Source organism: Berghia stephanieae, chromosome 6 (genome assembly GCF_034508935.2).
Source record: "Berghia stephanieae isolate SIO BIC M18660-M18661 chromosome 6, UCSD_Bste_1.3, whole genome shotgun sequence".
Classification (NCBI taxonomy): domain Eukaryota; kingdom Metazoa; phylum Mollusca; class Gastropoda; order Nudibranchia; family Aeolidiidae; genus Berghia; species Berghia stephanieae.
Genome location: NC_088365.1, coordinates 4,477,137 through 4,486,999, shown reverse-complemented (window position 1 = coordinate 4,486,999; position 9,863 = coordinate 4,477,137). Strand labels below are relative to the sequence as shown.

General features: G+C 33.6%; 1 long non-coding RNA gene across 2 annotated transcripts; it reads right to left on the bottom strand.

Moving 5' to 3' along the window:
• Window positions 1–415: 415 nt before the first annotated feature.
• Window positions 416–8,921, bottom strand: LOC144974369 (uncharacterized). Of its 2 annotated transcripts, none has more exons than XR_013645733.1 (6): window positions 8,817–8,921; window positions 7,570–7,615; window positions 5,695–5,754; window positions 4,671–4,709; window positions 3,243–3,314; window positions 416–2,248 (listed from the first exon to the last, which is right to left on the bottom strand). It is a non-coding gene; the product is annotated as an uncharacterized LOC144974369 (long non-coding RNA). The 2 variants fall into 2 exon arrangements; XR_013645734.1 differs by lacking the exon at window positions 8,817–8,921 and adding an exon at window positions 8,576–8,761.
• Window positions 8,922–9,863: the final 942 nt, after the last annotated feature.

Genomic DNA, 9,863 nt, shown 5'->3' with positions numbered 1-9,863 from the left:
AAGTCCCACAAGCGCTGTAAAACCCTTAAAAACAAACATTTTATCACCCTCTAGTTTAATCACCAGATGATAATGAATTTCACCTGTCTGGGTTGGGTCTTGACCGTTCATGGTGGGCAAGGACAGATGGACCCCAAACAGGCATGCCTACCGTCCTGGCATAGTATCCAGATTTATCCTGGAAATCAATTTTTTTTTTTTAAATATGTCGGTGCCGAGTCTTTATTCTTTTCAACTTTCTGGGGAAGTCATTTTACACCTGAGAAAATGTGAGTAAAGAGCTTTTTCCAAGGACTCAACCATGCACCGGGTGAGGCTTGAACCCAAGACCTTATGATCCGAAAGTGAGTGTCATACCACAAGACTACATAACTGAACAACAACAAACAAAAAACATTTTTTTTTAAAACAAGAGGATGTTCAGATCTCTTTATTTAATCAACTAACTATGGATATGATGATTTTTTTTAATGGAATGGATCATCGAAACCTGCCACTGACAGCATCTGTTTTTATCTTTAAAATATTTTAATACGAATATCAGTATACGGAAGTAAAAATAATATTCAACAAAAAAATGAATGATGCCCATTAAAAAACAATAAACGAACTGTCACTTTAAAATATGCTCCATGTGTATTCTAAAATAAGTTCGGTGTAGTTCGATCTAGTCATGAATAAATTTTGGAGACAGAAGAGAGACCAATATTTTTCAAAATTTTCTTTACAAATAATTGGTTCTATAAAACAAAAAATACAACTGAATCTGGAGCTGGATGGAACAATTTAGAAATTTGTCCTGATAAAAAATGTGGATAATTGGATTAAATCAGTGTGAGTAGTAGCAAGTCGGATGATCAGAATGATAATTTAAGAAATGGTGAGACAATATCAAATGGTAAAAACAAAAGCACACAAATACCAATATTGATGACATGCAGATGTGATGATAGGATGAACTTGTGTGTAAAAACCGATGAATTAAAATTACAAAAACTTTACAAAAACTAACTCATGCTTATTTGTGTTTTAAAAAAATAATTTTTAAAAAACTTGACTGTTGATGATGGTATACATAGAAAATGATGACTGATGAAGAATGTAAAATTCAGAGATGGATAAAAATGAAAAATTATGACCATACGTTTGTTGATGACAAATTAAAAACATACAAATTATTAAAGATAACATTGTGGCTCTCATTTGTTGACGACAAGTCCAGCCAAGACAAGAAAGGTCTCCAAAAGACAGAGATTAGATTGGAAGGAAATGAAATTTTAAGTAATTTTATTGCAAAACTTAAGTATCTTAAAAGAAAACAATAAATGTTAGAAGGGAAAGATATTCAGATTGAAACAATTTGTCTGAAGGGATATTTTTTCCCCTTAAAAATGAAAAATCAAAATACATTTTAAAAATCTGTATCATTTACAATATAAGCCTCAACCAAAGTGTTTTCCTACAACTGCTAAGGAATATCATGATCATAAGCAAGAGTGAAACACCTCAGAAAACCCATTTATTAAAGCAGAGCCATCATTATTTATAGTATCTTACTGCGTTTAACGGTATATATATATATATATAAATATGCCACATTTCATTTATTAATTCGTCATGGGCATTACATTATTACAAGATAAAAATATCAACTTGGGAGAAAGAAAAAAAAAAGACATGTAACAAACTGTTCTACTGGTCAAGAGAGATAAACAAATTTATTTCAATACTAAATTATCGGATAAATAGTTAAAGTGAAGATTTTCATATATGTATTCTGCAACACAAAAACTAAACTTAGCTTGAATATTCGCTTTAACAACAGAATTATTTTCATCTCAAATTTCCTCTTTAATATCCAACACAGCATTTTATTGACAAAGGGCAAACCTAAAATGTCCGTAATGTGTGTGTGCGTCTCTGTGAATTAAATTGAAGTTTCTATTAGACTTTCGGTTTTGTGTTTATTTTTATTTATCTATCACCTCTGACATGTGAGACTACTTTTGTTACAGCCTCCGATTAGAATTTCTGAATCGTAATTTATTGTTTTTTAAGAACACCCAAATTCTATTTTATTTAAATAATAAATAATAAAATCAAATAAAATCTAACCGGGTAGTGAGCCTTCAGTATTCATACACCATCTAATTACAAAATTAATCCATATTCCTTCCATTCGTCAAGCTGCCTTTTGGAGAGCCAAAGTCTTTGCAAGTCTTTACTTCTTGCTCTTTTTTGCAGCCTTCTGAAAATTGTAATATAATCAATATAAATGTGTGAATAAAGAAATAATAAACAAGTGAATTAAAAAAAAAAAAAATTCAAGCAGAATAGGAGAGTGTTTTGAAGTTTATCTTTCCATCTTGACTGTCACTCACTTAGGGGATGTGTACACGTCTGACAACCCAAATTGTCATGAGCTCACTGTTGTACTGGAAATAATCTCAAACCGACGTGCAAAACTGTCCATTACGCAACAATGATAAATCAAGGCAATAATTGCATTGAGTTATCAGACTTGCTATGTGTGCACATCACACCAAGGTAACCAAGAGCAAAGATTAAATCAAAAATTTCTATGTTCAATAAATGACAGAACCCACCTCAAGGACACAAATTAAAAAACTAAAACATTTTAGGCAAAAGATAAATAAATCTCTAAATTTTAAATTTCAAGGAAAAAAACCTGTATCAGAATACGATTTCCAACCCAGCTTTACAAAAAAAAAATTTGACTTAACATAAATGCTTTAAAAATGATATGATGTCATTGTCAATCATTTGAGTCACATAGAGACCTGCCTACTTTTAAATAAAAGTACACACAATGAATAACTTTATAACTCTCCTTACCAGCCATTTTCATGATTTCCCCCCAAATTTCACACCCAACTAACACACAAATAAATTGAACCCCACTGACAAATCACTGACATAATAGCAGTAAAGTTCTTGCCATACATAACTTCTTTAGCAAAACATGCTATACAACACACAGTTCGTTTTCTTTAAATTTTATGATGTACAAAAGAACTTTGAATAAGAAAAATGTTGCTTGTATCGTAACGAATTTGACGATTTTCCTATAGTTGGTAAGGAGAGAGTTAAAGTTAAAGAATTTCTGATCACCAAATTTTTCTCTCTTTTCTATCGCAACCACATTTTCATCTTACACCATTGACTGTTCCCAAATTTTTCACTTTCATATTTAAAAAAAAAAATAAACAAGCATAACTCACAGAGGATCCTTTGGGCCTTCCACGACCCCTGCCAGATGGAGCTGGTTTGTTGGCTGCACGCTTAGCCTTCTCCTGCAAAACAAAATAAGTTGGGATTGAATAAAAATTTGAACAAGAACAGAAGCAGAATTTTCTTTCATCCACTGATGAGATGATGTTTGTTTTATGTTTTACGGCGCTTGCAACACATTTAGGTCATATCAGTATCAGCGCCAGTAAAAAGGAAGAAAATGGGATTGTAAAAGGAAAAATAATATAGTGCATAACAGAGAGATGATTTACAAGGGAAAAAATATCATCTCCCAAAACTAGAAGACAAAGTATGTACCTCCCTGCCCACTATGGGAGGTCAGGAACCCCACCCAGACTGACATTTAAGAAGCATCTAAACACTGAATTATTTTATCTGACATTTTATGATTGGTGTATTTTTTTTTCTTTTTCTTTCAATGTGTGGCATGTTTTGTATGTGTGTGTTTGTGTATATGCATACGATGAGTTAACTGTAAAGCACTGCACTGCAAAGCATTTTAAAGCGGATGCTGAAACGCTATATTAATATTACTATTATTATCATTGTCATCACAGACCTGCCAAGTTGAAAACTTCAAATTTAGTAATTTTTATGTCAATTTTTCGTAATTTGACAAGGACATTAGTATGTATCTTCTTAAATCTTATACGAACCACAATTTTACATTTATGATCACTTCAACATTACATTGTCATGCATTGCAGAAATGCTTTATTATAGTAGTAGTAGTTGTAGTACTTATCATTATTATTATTATCATCATTATTTTAGTTATTATTATTATTGTTGTTGTTATTATCATCATCATCATCAATATTATTATTATTTAAGTATTACTGAGAATTAAAAATTCGTAATCTTCCATATAATTTCATATTTTCGTAATTGGCCATGAAAGTTGTCTAAAATTCGTAAGATTCGGTAGATATGATTATTATTATTATTGTATGGAATGTTTTGAAATTTAAAGTCTACTCTTTTCCAGCTTTGTACAAATACATTTGTTGTATAATTAATTATCATTATAGCAGCGCAAAATTAGCGATCCACATGACCAACCAATTTTTTTTATAAAGTGGTCCCCTAGAGCCGCAAAGCCTATGGAGCCAAGGTATACTCAGATTTTTGTAGCGTTAAATGTACAGTTGCAATTACCCTTTGGATAGGACTACAGTTTATCGCAAAGTACTTTCCACCAGCTTTAGCAGACCTTGACCAAATCACTGATGGATGGATGGGATGTGGGGAAGTGGGGTCAGGAAAAGTAAAGCCCTCATTAGTGGAGTACTCAGCGATACTGTTATAACATGCGCATACATACATTTCACTGTAAAATGAAAGAGTTTTATCGCTGGAGTCAATGAATATCAGGAATTCTAAGAAAATGTACATACCTCAGCTGACAGAGGGGGACGACCTCTTCCACGGGGTTTCTGAAAAAGTGACAAATAATTTCTTAAAGCCAAAAAAAAAAATAATAGACAACAATCCATTTTAATAGCAAAAACATATAAAATCGACATGATTATTAACACAAAGCGACCTACTATTGTATTATAAGTATCCAAAATGCATTATTGCTTATCCCATGAATGCAGAACCAACTACAGTGGAATCCTCTAAAAGTAAGTCAACATTTCTTGTTGGTCCCGCAGCATGGCTCATTAAAAGCAAACAATCCATAATCCTGTGATCTCATTGACGTTCTCCAAGACAGTCGAATGGATAAAATATAACATATTATTTATCATATCAAAGGGAAGTAATGATGATGGACTTGATACCATTTTTACTGCACTACTTTTAAAAGAAATTGAGATGATAAACTATCATTGATAACCGAGCTAACTTTTGGTAAGTGAGAAACTGCACATATTTGTTCCACCACACATCAAGTTTCTCTCTCATTACCAGTACATTTGATTGAGGGAAAAGTAACTTTTTAAAAGGAGGAAATTCTTCCCAACTCCAAAATTATTCATTTCCATGGATCCGAGGAAAACCATCGCCACTGAGTGGTGCTGAAACTGGGAATTTATAATCAAAAATATGAAACTTGTATAAAGTTTATGTAATAAATGGGTGGAATAAATAGTTACATGAAGTGCATAAACCGAAAATTTCATATTTATGATGATCATTCTACTAATCTTAAATTCACTATTCCGCTTCATCCAACATTATACAACTTTGATAATGTGCAGTTGCAGATGACAACTCTTACCTCAGAAAAAAACCAAGCAGCTGGTGTTTTATCTAGAATAATATACTCCATAGCAAACCCTAATTCATCCAATGGCACAACATACAACAAATATTTCATTCAAAAACAATATAAGCAAAGGGTAATAATAAAGTAAATTAAAAATTGTCCTCAGGGGTGAAAATTCACACATAACACAAGATGAATGTGTTTACCTCTGTGTCTGACTTGGTCTTCTTTGGGGATGAGGGTGGGGAAGATGGGGCGGGGGCCTCCTGTAAAAATGGAAAGATGACATTCTCATTTACAAACAAAAGGTAATTAATTCTAAGGTTATGTGATTGATTTCCTAAAATCAGAGATGTCAAATGATTTTTGAAAAAAAAACCAAAAAAAAAACCTGAAAATGAGCGAAGCATCGCATCTCACCAAAAAACTAATCTTGTAAAGTTTTTTAAACGAGCAAACAAAAGCATCTCTCTTAACTGTCCCCTTTCTTTTACACATGCATGGTACCTATGTCGCATTAATTCCAATTATTATTTCTGTCTTGAGAGGAGGAACCTTATGTCAGTGGCCTTCTTCTGAGAGATGGCAAAAGCTACTGAGGTATGAAAAAAAACGCAAAGATTTGGCATTTCTGTAGTAAAATAGTCAATTATAATTTCACTGTTCTTACAATAATGTGAATGTGAAAATTATGTACTATGAGCTCCGTAGTACATCACAGATGAGGTCGTTTTTACCTTTCAACACCTTGAAGATAATAATCGTCTCCGCTATGGTCTTGTCACGTCTCAGCTACTGCAATTCACTGCTCTCCCTAATAACAAAATAAACAAGCTCCAGAGAGTACAGAGTACCTGTGGGGTCGTGGAAAGCTCATGTGGTAGAGTCACGATCTCCCCGGCCAGACGGGGTTGTCGTACCAGTAAGGTCGTGGGTTCGAGCCCCCATCTCTGTTGTCTTCTGGCACTTTCCTACTCACTTTATCTCTCGCTCTAGATGTAAACAGTATCATTTCTTTAATCCTAGTTGCCAACTTTTCAAAGAGCTAAAACGGGAACACACTAACGCACAATACTGTAATGACCCAAAACAGCAGTATGTTTGGAATACTATGTAATTAATTTTAATATAAAATCTAGATTTAGAGCCTTGTCTGTTCCCTGTTTTTAATTTGCAAGTCAAAAAAGTAATATAAATAACAATGTGAAATTGATTGTAAGCTTCAATTCAATATACGAAAACATAAAATGGACATTTCAGGTTTCCTTTTCTTTTTTTTTTTTTTTGTTTGTTTGTTGCTTTAGGTCTCTTCCAACACAATTGAGGTTATATGAGAGACCGCTGAAACAAAAAAACAAGCAATCTAACAAAAATAGTACAAATGTAAATCAAAATCATAACCTAAAGATATCATAAGCTAAATTATAAATAGCCAAGAACAGACAGAAGATTTACAGAAAAAAAATATCCCCTGTCAAAAATACAATCACAAACCAAAGAAGCAGGATAGGCTAGTAAAGAGAAGAAGAAACGACATCACTATCGGATCGTACACCCATGCGAACATCATAGGTATATGATTCAAGGGTGATGCTCCCATCCAACCACCCGCTCAGGTTTCCTCTTTATCAACAAAACAGGATGAATGAAACACTAAAGACGAATTAGATAACGTGATTATTATTATTATTGACATCATCTCATTCGTCTGTAGTGTTTCATTCATCCTGTTTTGTTGATAAAGGGGAAACCTGAAACGTTCATTTTATCTGTTTTCGTATATTAAATTGAAGCTTACAATCAATTTCACATTGTTATTTATTTCTTCAAGCTTCGAGCAGCAACATTTACATTACAAGTCAAAAAAGCAAAATCCTGTTGACATGCAAGGGTTATTTCCAAACATGTAAACAGTCCAATTTATTGTCTTTAATTTTTCTCCAGATTGTCAAATCGTGCCAGTCCCGATTCCATCAGTATGGTTGGCCGCTATGCTTTAATCCTACTATAGAGTATTGTATTAAGACAAAGTGTATTAGGGACTAAACTAAGAGACAATTAGAATTTAAATAACAATTTACCTCTGATTTCCTTTTCGTCATTTTGTTAATTTGACGATGTTCAAGACTGAAACAAAGAAGAAAAAATAAAATAATATATTATAACAATGTGCTGAAAGCAAAACTGAATCACACACCTTCTATAATTTAGTTATGTTTTCATTTCAACATGACCCAACAGTAAGGGAACAAAAATTATAAAAATCAATGTTAAAAACTTTCTTCCCGATATAAAGACAAAAGAGTATAGATTCCAACGAGATGTACATGTCTAATTAATAAGTAAATGCATGAGTTGTTCGCAAACCTCTTTATATTATATATCGCTTCCTGTTATACAGCCACACTTACCGACATCTTATTCCCTAAAACAAATCGTTTATCTATAATTTAAAAATGCCAAAAACCTTGTTATAGTTATAGTGCCATCCACCATCCAGGATGCTTTATATTTAAAAAAATAGAAAAAATAGAAAAAATACTTGTACTCTTGTACTTTACCGCCAATATTACTCAACAAAATTGTCACTTAGATTGTGATTGAGATCACCTGAATGTCTCATCCAGACACAAGCACAGGTCCCCGCTAAGAGGAACACACTCAAATGAAAATGTTTACAAATTAAAATGTAAAACAAATATAATAATGCAATGCATAACAACAGTAGACAATAGAGAGATGATTACTTACAATTACAAGTACAAGTCGAGGAAAATAATATCAATCATCAATATCAGCTCCCAAATTTTATAACATACTTTTATACATTCTACTGTTTACCTCCCAGCCAAGTACCCAGGGTCAGGACAAAAACAAGTAATCCGATTCTAAGACAAAGACAGAAAGCAAATTGAAAAACAGATACAGGGGGATAGAAGACATAAGTATACCTCCCTGCCCCGCCCACTATCTCGGCATGGGAGGTCGGGAACCCCACCCAGTGGTAAACTTTTGGTACTAGATCTAAAAGTAATTTTTCGTAAGGCCTGTCAAGTAAAAACTCTAATTGTTAATTCTTACTCTTACTTTTGAAAAAAATATCAATCTACGGACGGGACTCAGACTGTGCCACGACCACAGACAGATCAGTCCGTGAGTCAGTCAGCTCAGAAACTGCGGATAAGGCTAATAATAAAGGACAAGAAACCAAGTCCAAGTGTTCGATGCATGAAATATAAAACAATATCCCAATGGCATAAAGGCCAAATGAACGTAGCCAACGTAAAAAAATAAATTAAAATTAAAAAAAAAAAAAAATTGTACTTACTGAAGGCTACAATGAAATTTTTAAAATGTTTGGCTTTGGTGGCGGGAGGAAGCGGCGAGCAATAGGGTAGGTAAGGGCGTTAATCAATATCAGTACTCAGGACTCAGTATTTTTAAGAAGCCTAATCATATCAAAAATAATTGAGCTTTTATATTAGCGTGATAACCACTAAATTAATGTGCCGAAAGCGCTTTACAAAGGGTCCCCAGCAACACTTAAAATGTAAGACGAGACATGACGTCTGTGAGGGAGTATGGCAATCCTATTTTCGTCAGAAACAATAGAGAATGTCAATGTAAGCAGAGAGTTTATAAGCTAACGCTTACGCGTTAACTATACAATCTCTCTGATGTAAGTAAACTGTCTTTTCCAAAGACTCAACTTTGCGGACCCAAGGACTCAATCTGACGCAGATGTGAATTGGCTCAACTTTGCAGATATATATGGGTGATAAACACAGAGCTGTGAGTATTAGGTAGACTTATGTTGTGAAAAGCATAAGCCCTTTCCTTTAGGGGAGAAAACTGATTTAACTACAACATGGTAGCAAGAGGCAAGTCGCCCTTTAATAAAAAAAGAAGGAAAAAAAACCCCAAGAAATATTTTCCCCAGCACCCATCCTGCTTTACTAATGATAGATTTTGACGTGTAAGTGTAATGACCTCTTTAGTACAATTCACCCGTATATGAAATAAGGATAAACTTTTATGAAAGGTGATATGTTTGATGCGACGTATACATATATGCAAGTCTGACATCCGAATGCAATTATAGGCCTAGATTTACATTATTGTAATGGACAATAGTTTGCGTCATTTTTTAATTATTTTTTTTGGGGGGGGGGGGGGTTTTCTATTTTAACAATGAGCCCATAATAAATTATGTTATCAGACCTGCAAATATGTGCGCGTCGGTTTGGAGTTGTTGCAAGCGTGCAATAAAAGTCGCGAACTCCTGCGTTTGAAATTTCAAACTCATTCCCGACGGGCGCTCCCAAGGTCACGCCACGGTATTTGGGAACTCGCTCGAAACTCAAAATGTAGGAGT